Here is a 14,750-nt window from a genome sequence, read left to right as displayed (position 1 = left end):
TCTTCTCAGCGGGATGTCATTACGCTAAAGCTCTCACACGCTGAGCCCCACACACGGACGCACGTGCGCCGGGCTGGGGGGTGGATGAATGGCCACAGCGAGCTCTGCTTCTGATCAAGAGCTGGCCGGCCGGGCGAGTGTGTAAGGAAATACTCTAGTGGGACCATCAGAGCGCATTAGACTGACCGAGAGCAGCCTGGGGGAAACGCAGCTGCCCGGGGAACACACTGCAGCAGTATTTCATCAACCTTAAATACTCGCCTTTAATCCCAACGTATGCGAGGCACACCGAGAACGAGCGGTCAGTAGCATATTTGTGCTTACAGGTTTTCTGTTAATTACTGTCTAGGACGACTGCAGTCAAGTTCATTTACACAGGGCAGTTGTCGCTGGCTTGATAACATGAGTCCCATTTTTATGTAGTCTACTGGAAACATGCAAGAAAAAAAGTCACATCATGTTGGCTTCTAACATGTCATACTTTACTTAAATTGCCAAACCCAACAATCTTACATCCTCTGGTAAGATTGAGTGTGTGTGTACACAGAATGCTGATGTACCCCACAAACTAAGCCTTGACTGTTTGTAAACAGTCTGTCATTTCTCAAAAGTGCCTATGATAATTGCTCTAGGAAGTGCAATTGCAGCAGAATTACCCAATTTGGCATTGAGCTTCTAGCTGTATGCTTGAGTGATCCTAATTGCTGTGGGACTGTGCATTTATTATTTCTTTATCTGTAGTTACACCCTCCCACAACACGGCCAACAACTTCAGGCAAATCTAAATCACATTTTATGGATATATTTTTTTGAAGCGATTAAGATATAAGCATGTACTGGTTGAAACATGTTGCAAGGTGCTGTTTAGGTGTTATGTAGTAAAAAAAAAAATACTCAATTTAATAGTAAAAAAACTAAACTAAAAGTTTCCATTTTGTTAACTTCCACCAGAATAAATAAAATACATCAGATATTATTTTTAATCATTTATATTCTTGAAATCTCCAAAATCGAATATTCTGTTCAAAACTTTGCATCAGTTTGGTTCACTCAGATTGAATAAGCTATAAACTTATAAAATAATCTATAATAACTGAAAAATAAAAAAAATGCATCTGAAATATTCCTTTAAATTACATATTTTTAAACAAGGGATAGCAACAATGACTATAATTCAGATTCTATTCAATAATGATGAATAATAAACATGGTCGAAATTTAAGTTTATTAATGAGTATTAAATAATACTTCCATTGTCTATTATTATTAATGCATTATTATATATATATATTATTAATATAACATTTGCACCATTTCTGAGGGTGGCATTTTTGCCTTTTCCACTAAAAATAAATTAATATACATTTGGTTAATACATAGATCGATAGATAGAGATATAGATATACAGATTATCTGTTATCCAGACAAAAAATTTGATCTGTCCGTTGATGTTCAAATGAAATGTCAAAATTAAGAAAAGCATAGCATTGTGCTTCAGTAAGTGTGCTAAAATATATACAGGTAAAGTAACATCAATTGGAAAATTAAAGAGGGGGGAACATATTACCCCTGCTATTTCTTTTGTCTTCACATCACATTTAGAGCAATCCACTGTTCAAGTTCTCCCTCATTAGCCTTGCCAGAATGGTTTATGTGCACAAACACTGCTTGATGAAAACTCTTTCATTTCATTCAAGGCTCGTCACAGATTAATTCCCATCAGTGCTTTTCATCTGCAATTCCGCTCGATGTGACATGCTAATAGCGTGATTTGTCTGTGAGGTGTTAGTGATGTCCGCCTTAATAGACACGACCCACTCAAACACAAGGATAGAATAACACATCTCTCAACAAAGATGTTTTTTTGCGTGCACTTCCACCTTTCCATTGACAGCTGCTTTCACCAGTGTGTTATAAAGACCTCCATATGCTTGTGTACGGCCTGTGATGTCTTCTTTAACTCATTCAAACACATGAGCAGTCACCTCCACTGTCCTTAGGGAAAGGCGGAGAGTGCATTTGTTGGGTGTGATAAATTGAACTTAAGATTTGGCAACACTGCTGCAAAGTCGCATCTATTCATGCCGTGAAAATCCTGTGTATCCTCAGATTACCGTAATTATGACAATTACACTAACAATAATGTTTTAATTTTTTTTTATGCCAATAATTTAACAGCCACATTGGTGAATGTGTTCTATAGCTCAGGACTAGCACAAATATTTTGCTGTCAGTCATCTTTGTCATAAACAATCAGATGCGAATTAAACTGTTTTAATGTTCAGACAGCATATAATTCATAGCGTTTGGAAACAGGACAAAGAAATACTTAAAGGAATCATTCAGTTTCAAAAGAAACTGCTGTCATTATTTACTCATCCTCACGTCTAACCTGCATTCACATCTAGAGAATGGATTTGTCTTGTTTGTGTCTCGTTTGGTTATCACATATCCCAAAAAAAAGAAAAGAAAAGATGCCTTTTTGCTAGATGCAAGCTTTGGTGGAAGAACATATTATATTGAATATCATTAATTATCATGAATAAAGACTTTAATTTCTCTCGGTTCCTAACACAAAACTATTCATAGTTATTGTATACGCTAACTTCTTTCTTGGTGTTTTTTTTTTGTTTAGTTTTTTTGACATTCAATTTAATGAAATGTTGGCAAGAGCTACGTAACAGTTAAAAAAAAAAAAAAATCAACTTTTGTGTTTCACTGAAGAAAATAACAGACAAATACAGATTTGTATTTTCATATACATAAAATTTCATATACTTAGAAGTATTTTTTACTTGATTTGATCAAGGCATATTTTGTGCTTTAAATTTGTAAAATCTAAGATTCCAACCAGCATCCTTTATTATTTATTTATTTATCTGGTTTATAATTAAATTCCTTGTGATGGTGGTTGCTGCTTTTAAACTCTCAGCATTTTTAATCTCTTATTTTATATACAAAGACCTAATAGGCTTGGATCTAGGGGGCGTTAGCGCTGACTGTCTTGTCGACCACCCCTTGGGAGAGCTGGAGAGTCTGTTTGTTGGGTGTGATAAATTGGTCACATGCTTGAACCTAAAGGTTGGCAAATTAACAGTTAATTAGGGTTTGATAAATAGCAGATCTGCTCTAGCCCCATTCAGCTGCTGCAGGCCCTCTCTCGACCCACTCTCTCTAAGGCAAGTGTTTATGTGCTGGTAACAAGTGTCGATGCAGACTGTTATGTCTGCATTTTGTCACATGAGGGGATTGCTCTCAGATGTGCTCCTTCCCCCAAGCGTACGCACACACACACACCCACACCCACACACACACACACACACATGCAATACACATCTATGCTCAGGTTACTGCACATGGCACCCTTTTTCTTCCAACACACACATAATCTAAAACCTCAGCCTACTCTGACCCTTCAGGAAAAGCTTCACTCTGCTCTTTCAAGCAAATTTATCACGGTTGTTGACACTGACTCATCCTTTATATTTTTGCTATAGTGTAGAGAACACGTACAGAAGATCTTTCCTTACAATTGTAAGCCGTAACCGGAATCTTCAGTGCAGTACGTAGCCAGCTAAAGGGAACGTTCTCAGAACTTTGGACATTCTGGCAAGGTTATGAACAAACGTTATTCCAGTAGCGTTAATAGAATGTCTGTTCAAAGTTATTTGGTCTTTAATAATGTTCTCAAAATGTTAGCACAAAAACGTTATTTATACATTGTTCATGGAATGTTCTAGAACATTTTAGTTGGACATTCGTCTTGCATGTTTTACTACTTCAGAGAACATTCCCAAATAACTTTCCCATAATGATTGCAATATGATAAAATGGAATGTTCCTGTAATGTTCGCATAACCAAGAAATAACATTTTTGAAACCTTTTAATAAACTGGATGTTTTGAATGTTCAGAGAACATTCAGAAATAATGTTTTTATAACTTAATGGTAATGTAATGAACATATTTTTGTTAGCTGGGTATACAGTTCATTGTACAGACTTTCTATACATTACATATTGTTGCACATTTATTGAATGAATATACAATTAGCCAAATTCAGTTCTGTATCTCCTTCCAAAATTACGCTTTCAGTGACGATTCGTGAATATTGAAATGTGGTATTAAAAAAAAATCTGTTGTGAGCAGTAGAAATGGCATTTTTATTTCAGTTTTATTTACTATAAATCATGCAGAATTTTAAGCAGTCTTCTCTCCTTCAGAAATTACACATGGTTTTGTATTGTTTTTTGATTTATTAGCATTATTACATAATTTCACGAATTGCTTTTTTTATGAATGTGATGGCCTCCGTCATCAGAAATGTTTATGATCTACTGAAAATGACATATTCAGAATGCACTGAGAGCAACCCGGTCACTTTGCCATAATATTTATTAATATTACATTTATAAAAATAAAATTGCATTTCACTTTATTTAAGCATCTATTTCAGGTTTATTAAAAGATGTATTTTTGTAGTCTGATGTCACTATTAATCTTAGCTTTAAAATCTAATATGACATGACTTCCATTTGAGGATGTGTTTTGTATTGATTAACAATATGAACACAAAATATGAATTCATATTATAGGCAGTTTTCAATTGTACAGGTGTAATATTGGCCTTTGTGTACTTCCATCTTAATTGTATCTAACTTAATTAAGTTAAACATTCAATTCACATGCAATGACTGCTATTATGTCAAAGATACTTGGCATAATTTAACATTTTTCTTGGTTTATCATTATGAAGTAAAAAATTAAGAAGTAAAAAACAATACGGTTAATATACCTGTTTATTCTACTCTATGCCCGATTTTTCTCTTGTATAATCTTTTTGTTCCAAATGTAATCGTCACTGGCTCATCAAGACCTCTTACATGAATGGACATTCATAGCGTCGGTGGTGTCCATCTCTGCAGATGACATGTAAATGAAACTGTGCCAAGAGAGGAAGGGTAGTTTGTAAAAACACGCTCTGTGACCCCTCAGAGAGTCATTCATGTTTCAACAGTGGAGCGTGGGGCCAGGAGACGGGAGGAAACAGGAGCATGTATGGACATTAATTACTCTGTGCGGTACTGCTGAAGTAATAATGTGTTGCAGTTCCTAGACTGACAGCCAGAACTCCCTGCCACTTCATCAAGCAACCTGACACTGAATATACAGTCCATTTGATTGTAAAGAGCTGCAGATGCCCTCCTTTATGGACTAATGAAGTCAGATATAAGCATGTAAATTCATTGACTGCAGGTTGTGGTTGTCATGGACCTATGCTTTCGAACAAAGTCATAATTTCAGTTTAAATGTGCAAGTCTGCATTTTTTACTATTATTATTATTTTCCAAACTTTTCCCAAACCAACTAGACAGCTGTCAGATAATCTTGCATTGTGGTTTTCAGCAAAGTATAATGTATAATGCATTATCAAGAAAGCGAGTGACATCAGGACTCCCACACGTTGGACTTGGACAGCCAGAATTACTTTAGACATTCGTAAGCATATGATGTGAAGCTTTAAAAAAAGTAATAATGTAGTACACATGTAGTCAGCCAAACAATCCCTGACAAGTGAATACTTCATTTAATTCCCTACGTCCAGCAATCAGTCAGAATCAAAGCAGCTGCTTTGGCTCAGAGTACCAGTGTTGCTCTAATCAACACCATTTACCATGATCCTGGCAGCTCTGTTGAAGGCAGAGACGGCACATAGTGCAATCGAACGGTGGCGTGGCCCCCAATTCTTAGACACAGTCATTAGCAATAATGCTTATTATGTTAGTGTTCCTGGTTGGTCGCCAGCTGCGTTAAAAGTTTTATGTATCCTTTAATTAACCAAAGAGCCATGCTGAGATGTATAATAAAGCAATTTCACACAAGCAATTGCACTGTGGTATTGAATATTCAGTACTACAGCATGATTAAGAGTGAGATATTGCTTTTAAACAATATTTAAATCAGTAAACATTCAGTGCGCTTTAGAGAAAATTTAGCCAGTTAATTTTTTTCTCTGAAAATGAAAATGGTTACAAAGGAAGCCAAACCATCAAGCTTTGCAAGTAGTTTTTTTTTTTTTTTTTCTGGTTATAATAATAAAAAAAACAAGATACATTTATTTGAGAAGCAACACTGCGTAAGATATTAAAGGGTTAGTTCAACCAAAAATGAAAATTATGTCATTAATTACTCACCTTCATGTCGTTCCATACCCGTAAGACCTTCGTTCATCTTCAGAACACAAATTAAGATATTTTTCATAAAATCCGACGGCTCAGTGAGGCGTGCATTGCCAGCAAGATAATTAACACTTTCAATGCCCAGAAAGCTACTAAAGACGTATTTAAACAGTTCATGTGACTACAGTGGTTCAACCTTAATGTTATGAAGCGACGAGAATAGTTTTTGTGCACGATTTCAAAACACTACTTCATGAAGCTTCGAAGCTTTACGAATCTTTTGTTATGAATCAGTGGTTCTGCGCTTGTATCAAACTGCCCATTGAAATTTCGAAACTCTTGTTACGTAACAAAGCCTCATTTACTAAAATCACGTGACTTTAGCAGTTTGATGCACGCTCTGAACCACTGATTTGAAACAAAAGATTCATAAAGCTTCGAAGCTTCATGAAGCAGTGTTTTGAAATCGCCCATCACTAGATATTGTTGAATAAAGTCATTATCTTGTTTTTTTGGCACACAAAAAGTATTCTTGTCACTTCATAACATTAAGGTTGAACCACTGTAGTCTGTTTTAAATACGTCTTTAGTAGCTTTCTGGGCATTGAAAGTGTTAATTATCTTGCTGGCAATGCAGGCCTTACTGAGCCATCGGATTTGATCAAAAAATATCTTAATTTGTGTTCTGAAAATTAACGAAGGTCTTACGGGTGAGGAATGACATGAGGATGAGTAATTAATGACAGAAATTTCATTTTTGGGTGAACTAACCCTTTAAGATTTATTTTAATACAACTGAATGTTACTGAACTGGAAGAGTTTTTCCACTGCTTTTTTTTTTTTTTTTTTTTTACTTTTTAATGCTTTAAACAAAAAAAGAAGACTAATTTTTACCAAAAGACTAATTTTATTTATTTATTTATTTGCCATGTCATCAGTCCGTTCCAGCTCCATTCCGGGTTTTCCATTTCCCATTCATTGCTTGCTGGTGAGAGAAAAGGTGTGTTCGACTGCGCAGACCGATCAGTGTATGACATCAAACTACCACAAGAGCGTTTAGAGAGCAGACGGCTATGCATGCTTTTGAATCGCTCTCACGGTCACCGATCCGCTTCAAGTCGAACTCACCTAAAACTTCGTCTGCATCCATAGATTAAGCAGTTGACTTGACTTATCAGGCAGTGACTTAGCAGACAGCGTTTGCACACTAAGGCACTTCATAAAACTGATTTCGGACAGGCTTCTGAGGCATCGTAATGGTTAAATGCACTGTAAAAAGTAATACGCTATATCTACTCCATAAAATTTTGGCAACAGATTACAAGCAATATTATTAATTAAATTCAACAAATAGAATTGAGTTAGAATTAATCAAATGAATTCCTTTGATGTCAACCATTTAAAATTAGTAAAATGTATGTAAAATTTAAACAAAAATAAAAGACAGACATCAAAGATGAATTAAGAACTCTTTATTTTTTATTGCCAACATTGAAGACACCCGATGATAACAAGCAGAATCACTGAAGCAAAGAGAAACACAAGAATAAACAGAGGTTTAGATGTTGATGTTGATTTGATTGAAAATGTTTGGTCACTATTATGGTGATCAGTGTTTCATTTAGTTAGGCAGTTTGACTCTGCTTTCTATGTCACTTTGTGGGTTTTTGTAATGGTGTTTGCTAATTTTACACATTTTAAATGGTTGACTTTCAAGGAATTAATTTGATTAATGCTAACTCAATTTTATATGTTGAATTTAATTAATAATATTGCTTGTAATCTGTTGCTACAATTTTATTGAGTAGATAGAGCGTATTTTTACAGTGTGATCTGCAGGAAAATAGAGCAAGCTTTGGTGATAACTAAGCGAATATTTAATTACTATAATCAAAGTCTATAGATATAGAAAGACAGTTCACTCCTATTAGTTATGAATGGGAGAAACTGCAATGTGCAAAATGGTGGAATACATCACGCCTTCTAAGTAAAAGAGCCAATCGCTGATTGATAAAGTCATTGCGTCACTGCAGCTGCCGTTAAAGGCTCCGGTTCCCATACAAAAAATGAGGCTGGCGCATAGGACTGCACGTGCGCACTGGCTCGTCTAGCTTGAAAAATAAACTTTTTTTAATTATGCTATTTTAGCATAAGAAACAACATTTATAGAACAGTTCATGTCAGATTTTGTTGCTGATGTGACATATGTTATTTAATTGTGAGTTCGCCAAGCAGTTTTTGAGATTTAACGATTCCCCCATTCAAATAGATAGGACTTGGTCTTGGATGCCCGAAATAGATGCCTGGAGGTGTTGCAAATATGGCCGCTGAGTGAACAGACTTTCCTTGAAAGGGACTTTGCTCTAATAGTAGTGGAAAACCTTAGTCAAAGACGTACATTTACACAGAAACTGACCACCATCCGCAACTTTCTGATACCATCCTTATTTTTTAGCTCAACTTTCAAGGAATGGCATGCACAAGATTGTTGGATATCAAAGGCAGTGAAGGATACATCTATGCTGCTTTCAAAAATCAATCAGATGACGGTATCTCAGGAGACAGCATTGGATTCGGACATGCCTTGATGCTTTCCTGCCTTGGAATGCATCCTCCGAAGGCAACATTTTCAGCTTTCGGATGTAGCCATTGAAATCGCACAGCTTTCGCATCGCTCTGGACTGCTGCAAACAGAGGAAAGCAAAGTGATACAAACAGTAAAGTGTCCCATGTTGTGCTAATCACATCAGATTAGAGGACTGAAACTAACCATAAATCCTTATATATTCTTAAAACAATTCTGAATGTGCTGGCCTGTAGAATAAGATTGTATCAGGGCAGGAAAACCCCTCGTTGAATATCTGGCTAAATCTTTTCTTGGCCTTGATCATTCTCACAAAAATCTTCTTTTAACAATGCAATTGAGGAAGCGGAGGCGCACCAAAAGTGGTTAAATGTGGTCTGGCTCGCCAGCGCACGGGCTGTGATGGACTTCCTCTGCAAAGTATTTCATTTTGGATACAGTCCCTTTCTAAACACAGCGCACCTGGGACAACAGCTTTGGTTCCAGACCCAGTGTTAATCAGCAGCAATGCATGCCTGCCAGCGGCTCGTATATACAATTAATACTGTGCCCTGACTTTTAACAGCCGATACCGCTGCTCTTATGAAAACAGAATACCGCAGAGTGCCACGACTCCAGCGTTTAGCCGAGGCAAAATGACAACATTTTTACGGAAATCTTCCTGATTGCTGAAAGGATCTCAAAGAATTTGCAGGGAAAGTGGCGAAGAAAAATATTTAAGCGGCCCTAATGCATTCTTTCATGAGCTGCGGTGTGTCCATTGCCTCGGCAATAAGACAAAACATACCCTGCGGAATCTGACGGTTTTCTCTTTGGAAAGACAAGTCATTTCAAATGAAGGTATCCATGACTAGGCTGTCTTAGTGTTTGACATTACAGTATTGGTTCCACTCAGAGGGTGTGGAGGGGATTTCCGCCATAATCCTGTGAAAGAGGTAGGTTGGAACGTCTTATCTAACACCTATTTAGTCTGCCATTTACAATGACACAAGTTGACACATGGTAAATATTCCTTTCTTTTTTTCTTCAAGCATCACTTGAAATTGCTAGATCTGTGGCTCAGAGAGCAAATCCACCTCATTTGTATTTTGAAACAGATATTGGCAATGATCTGATAACCCTCTAGACAAGTATGACTGTATAGCTCTTTGGGGGCTTTTACATAAACAGTATAATGCAAAATGCTAGTGACTAATAGCCTATCAGAGACATGCACCCCAGCAGCATTCGAGAGAGGTCAGCCTTAGTCATTAAGTTAATGTTCGTCCACAGTTTGGGCTAAACACAGCACCTTTTATGGAATTATCATAATTAGTCTAACCATTAGCCTTAATGGGGAGTAATGGCCAGTTAGATGTTATTTGGTAAAACAACACGCCAGAGGCCGAAGGTGTTTTATTACGTCTCTATATTAAGCGTGTTCTGGAAGGTAGAAAATGTTTCCAGATCGAGGGCGAAATTGGCTCTGTGCTAATTCAGTTTCCACATCAAGCAGAGGAAAGACCACCCACTAAGAAAGTCCAACTTGGCATGTCTGTGTGCTGTGACTCACTTTAAGTTTCTGTGAATGTGATTGGACTTTTATGTGTAGCTCAACCTCACATGATAATGAAGCGTTTTCCTTTTCGTTGGCATCATAATCGCTCTGATCTCGTTGATTAATTCTGTACAATCCATAGTAGTCCTGATAAAACCGTGTAAGAAACCACAACAAAAACCTTTCCACTGGAAATCAATGTCAACGATTTATCAAAATATCAAGATGTATTGCCTGGGAAAACCATAACCTCTGGCATTGCTACATACTACAATCTTTTTTTTAATGTGGGTTGTTTTATTCTGTGTTCATTCCTTCGCTGCCCCTCTAATTGCATGTTTGCGTTTTATTCCCTTTGGGTTACCCCATGCTCCACGCCATAGAAAAGCTTTTGAACGACAAGGAGGACATGGCATCAGAAGGTAACTCTCATTCCAGCGGATGGGATCGAGCTTGTTAATCAAATGCTTTCCAGATCACACTTGAACTGGAGTAATTACTCTTTCCGAAGGAACCACTGCACACAAAGGCTTTTGTAAACACGTTCAATAACTACTTTAATTGGCGCGCAGGTCAGCTAACAACCGGCTATTTGGTGTTTGAGTTGAAAAAAAGTGTGAAATATGAATGAAACGTCGCTGGGTTTTCTGTCGGAGAGATTTATGATACATTTATCAACTCGTTTTATGCCACAGTTGGTGTTTAAGCTTGGTCATGGGCCATTTGCTCCACACAAGCACCATCTTTCTTCATTTGACTGCACGGTGTCAGCCCTTGGAAGACATTTCCACAGCAAGAGTGCAGTTTCAAAAGCCCTGTCCTCCCCTTAGATAAACCTACTCTGGAGATGATGTATAAGGATCTAATTGCATTTCGACTACATATTTCCTACCAAAATGACTTTATTGTACAATGTTATTGAGGTTAGGGGGTCACAGATCCATTTCTGTTGGTCTTGACGTGTAGAAAAAGAACCCAACAGAGGTGTCTTTTAAACTATTCCTTTCTGCTGGTCACTTCAGTGATACTCACAAATGTGATAAAAAACAAAGGAGAACATAAACAGTTGGTGGAAAGGGTTGTGAAATTTTTTTTTATTTTTTTTATGGACAACAGTTTAAATATTTCCTTGTTTGGAATTTTCTTTAAAAACTATGAACTAAAAATAATAGTACACTCTACAATCTAAAAAATGCTGTGTTAAAAATACATGAAACCCATTTGCTGGGTTGTATTTTTTTTAATCAGTGCTGGGACAGTCAATTTAATATTGTTTTATTTTATCTTAAATAATATAAATACACTATAAAATCTCTGTAGGCTACATAGGACCGGACAGTTCATATACAATATATTTTATTCAATGGCAAGTCAGTCTTTTACCATCATAAAATACTCCAAAACATTTAGTAGGCTAAATGTTTTAGGACGTGACCGGAGCAGCAACAGCAGCAAATGGGAATCTGTGGTAAGAAAATTGTATCAGTAGGCTGTTCCAATTCGTTAAATGGCAATCTAATATATTCATTTTTGAAAACATCTACATAAAAATAGCGTTACCTTGTGCCATCTCATCTGTCAGGCATTTAAGTTTCAACCGTCTAACGCATAGCGCACTAGATCAACAGCGCTCATATTGTAGTCAGTGAAGCGCACAACAACTTTGTTACATATTATCGGCTTGCCATAACATATGACAGAGATGTCGTGTTTCAGCCCTGGTCGCGCATTCGTTTGACGGCCATGAAACTGCCATGGCGGATCTACGTTTGAGTGTAGATCCGGTCACGTGGTATGCTGCGTTTAGAAGACTAGCGTTCTAAGCAGACTGCGGCGTACATGTGAACAAAAAAGGTAAAATGTGAGACTACAGAAGTTTTTTTCTTTGTACAGTAATAATACAATGTAATACAAACCTTAATTTAATTCAGGAATTTCCCCTCAGGAAGTTTTCTCTTAGGACAGAAAACAAAATGACCGTTTAGTTCCAGTTTTAACCTGTTTGGGACAGACTACCCAACATTGGGTTACATTTACCCAGCGCTGGGTAGGTATGTAAGGGGGTTCATTGACGTTAAAATGACCCAGCAGCTGAGATAAAGAAAAGTACCCAGCAACTGGGTAAAAATATGAAAAATAACCCAATAAAATTACCCAGCAGGCTGAACCCAGCATTTGGGTAAAAACAAAATGACCCAGCACATGGGTAAAAATATGAAAAAATAACAATAAAATTTCCCAGCAGGCTGAACCCAGCATTTGGTTTAAAAAAAACAAACAAACAAAACAACACAAGTTGGGTTGAAAATGGACAAACCCAGCGGTTGGGTTAAATGTTTGCCCAGTGTGCTTGTTAGTTTTATTTAACTCAACTAATGTTTAAAAATTATTGCTTGCTTAAAATGAACCCAAAATATGTTGGAAATTAACATTTATTAATATGTTTAATAAATGAACATTTATTAATAAGTTTAATGAATAATAATTAAACAATAAACGTATTAAATTATTTATTAATAAATGTTCACCTTTTGATTATTATTGTTGCCTCTAGTCATTATGGTTTTTTTTAAATTTCCAACCTATTTTGGGTTTATTTTAAGCCAGCCATATAGTAATTTTTAAACAATAATTGGGTTAAATAAAACTGCCCAGCGCGTTGGGCAAACATTTAACCCAACCGCTGGGTTTGTCATAACCCAACTTGGGTTGTTTTTAACCCAGAATAGAACAATTTAAAATACAAATATTAAACATTTTAAATCCTTTTATTATTAATAAATAATAATTGAAAAATCAGGTGGAAAATGCAACCGTTCAATCAGGTCAACATGCTGTGGTCTGGAACGAGTTTAACTGCCAAAACAAAATCAAATCAAGGCTTACCAGCACTCTACATTGATAACATTACATCAAAAGAAAATAACCAATTAGGTCTAGACAACGACATATTATCTGCTGTGCCGAAGGTATGACAACAACGTAATTAGTTTATTTATTTTTTGTTCATTTGCTCTTAACATCAAACATGTTCTGACTTATTTTTCTTTTTAAACATGTGAGCATGCAGATGTTTAAAGTCAAGACATGAAGTCTTTTGTGATTGTCAGAATGCTTAATTTACCGTGACTGAAGTTTCTACAACCTTTCTATAGCATTTTTAGACCAATTACGGTCAAGATCTCTTTTTTTCCCCCTAGTATCTTTCTTTGCTAAGATAAGCAGCTTCGTTTTTCAAAAGGTGAGGTGCAATATTGTTTTTACATTTTTATCCACCTCATTAGTTACATGACATACTTTCTATATAATTACCTCACTGTGCAGCTTTTTGAAGCTCAATGGCTTGTATTTTATCTTTACCTCAGAGTTTAGACAAGAGCATGTCAGCAGTGATGGTGATTAAGCATTGTGTCACCTTCAAGGTGTTGAGAAAATGTGTTTGAAAAAAGCTTTGTGAAAAAATAGTTGCTTTCTGACGAGTTCTGCTCTGTTTCATACTAAAGCTTTGAAACGTTCTCGTGGTTTATCCTTTGTGTCTGCAGGTGCGTGCCGTGCGCTGGAAACACACTCATGAGCTAATTCGAGACAAAGTAAAGCTCTCATCTGGGATTGGTAAGAGTCTCTCCAAGCACCCCGAAGACTTCCAGCTCATTCTTGATTGCACATGGCAGCCTCTGACCTGCACCGAAGGCACCCGCTGCCATGGAAGATTGATGATTATCGATGCAGAAACCCTTTGCTAATTCAGCGTACAAGGTTAGTATGCTTTCTTCAATGAGCCAGGCAGATAGCTGGCTAACTGTTTTAACCTCATCTGCGAGTAGCGGTGCCATCAGTGATTTTCTTGAATCGAGAGAAATACTGGAGGACAAGGAGAGGTTATGGCCTCCAAAGTCACCGAAGGACGAAGAGTCAAGCAAAATTACATTCTTGGTTCAAATATTTTCCCCCAAGTGGATAAAGCAAATATACCTTAGTAACATTCCCATCAAGCCAGTAGAAAATCAGCTTTAGCATACTTCTTAGATGAAATAAATCACCTGTTATGAAATCTGTTCCATGTTATGGAATGAAATAAACAACGACCTTGAATTTAGATTAACAATGCTGTGGAAAATTACTGCACAGAGAATGACAGAGGAGATTTGGCCTGAAATATACTTGGCTTTGTTTTTTAGTGCATAACTTATCATGGTACCTGCACTTCTTCATCTCAACACCTTTTAAGAGCTGTTTTATTGTTCTTTTAGGATGGGCAAAGCAACATTGTACTTGTTGTTGGTGGTTCTGTCGCTCTACAACAGTGATTCCCAAACTTTTTTTGTATTATTTGCTTTATCAACACCAACCAGAGATGATTTCCATTATAGTATCACTTTTCCATATTATAGTATCACAATTATTCACTTTTGATTAAAACAGTCAATACTGTGGGCTCACCGAGTAGCTTT

At 36.6% G+C, this 14,750-nt stretch overlaps 1 long non-coding RNA gene across 1 annotated transcript; it reads right to left on the bottom strand.

Annotated features, from left to right (window-relative positions):
* Positions 1 to 11,638: 11,638 nt before the first annotated feature.
* LOC127522789 (uncharacterized) lies at positions 11,639 to 12,054 on the bottom strand. The gene is made up of 2 exons (XR_007932722.1): positions 11,860 to 12,054; positions 11,639 to 11,762 (listed from the first exon to the last, which is right to left on the bottom strand). It is a non-coding gene; the product is annotated as an uncharacterized LOC127522789 (long non-coding RNA).
* Between the last annotated feature and the right edge of the window lie 2,696 nt (positions 12,055 to 14,750).

The sequence above is a fragment of the Ctenopharyngodon idella genome, chromosome 11 (assembly GCF_019924925.1).
Source record: "Ctenopharyngodon idella isolate HZGC_01 chromosome 11, HZGC01, whole genome shotgun sequence".
Classification (NCBI taxonomy): Eukaryota; Metazoa; Chordata; class Actinopteri; order Cypriniformes; family Xenocyprididae; genus Ctenopharyngodon; species Ctenopharyngodon idella.
This window is presented reverse-complemented; position numbering and strand designations above follow the sequence as displayed.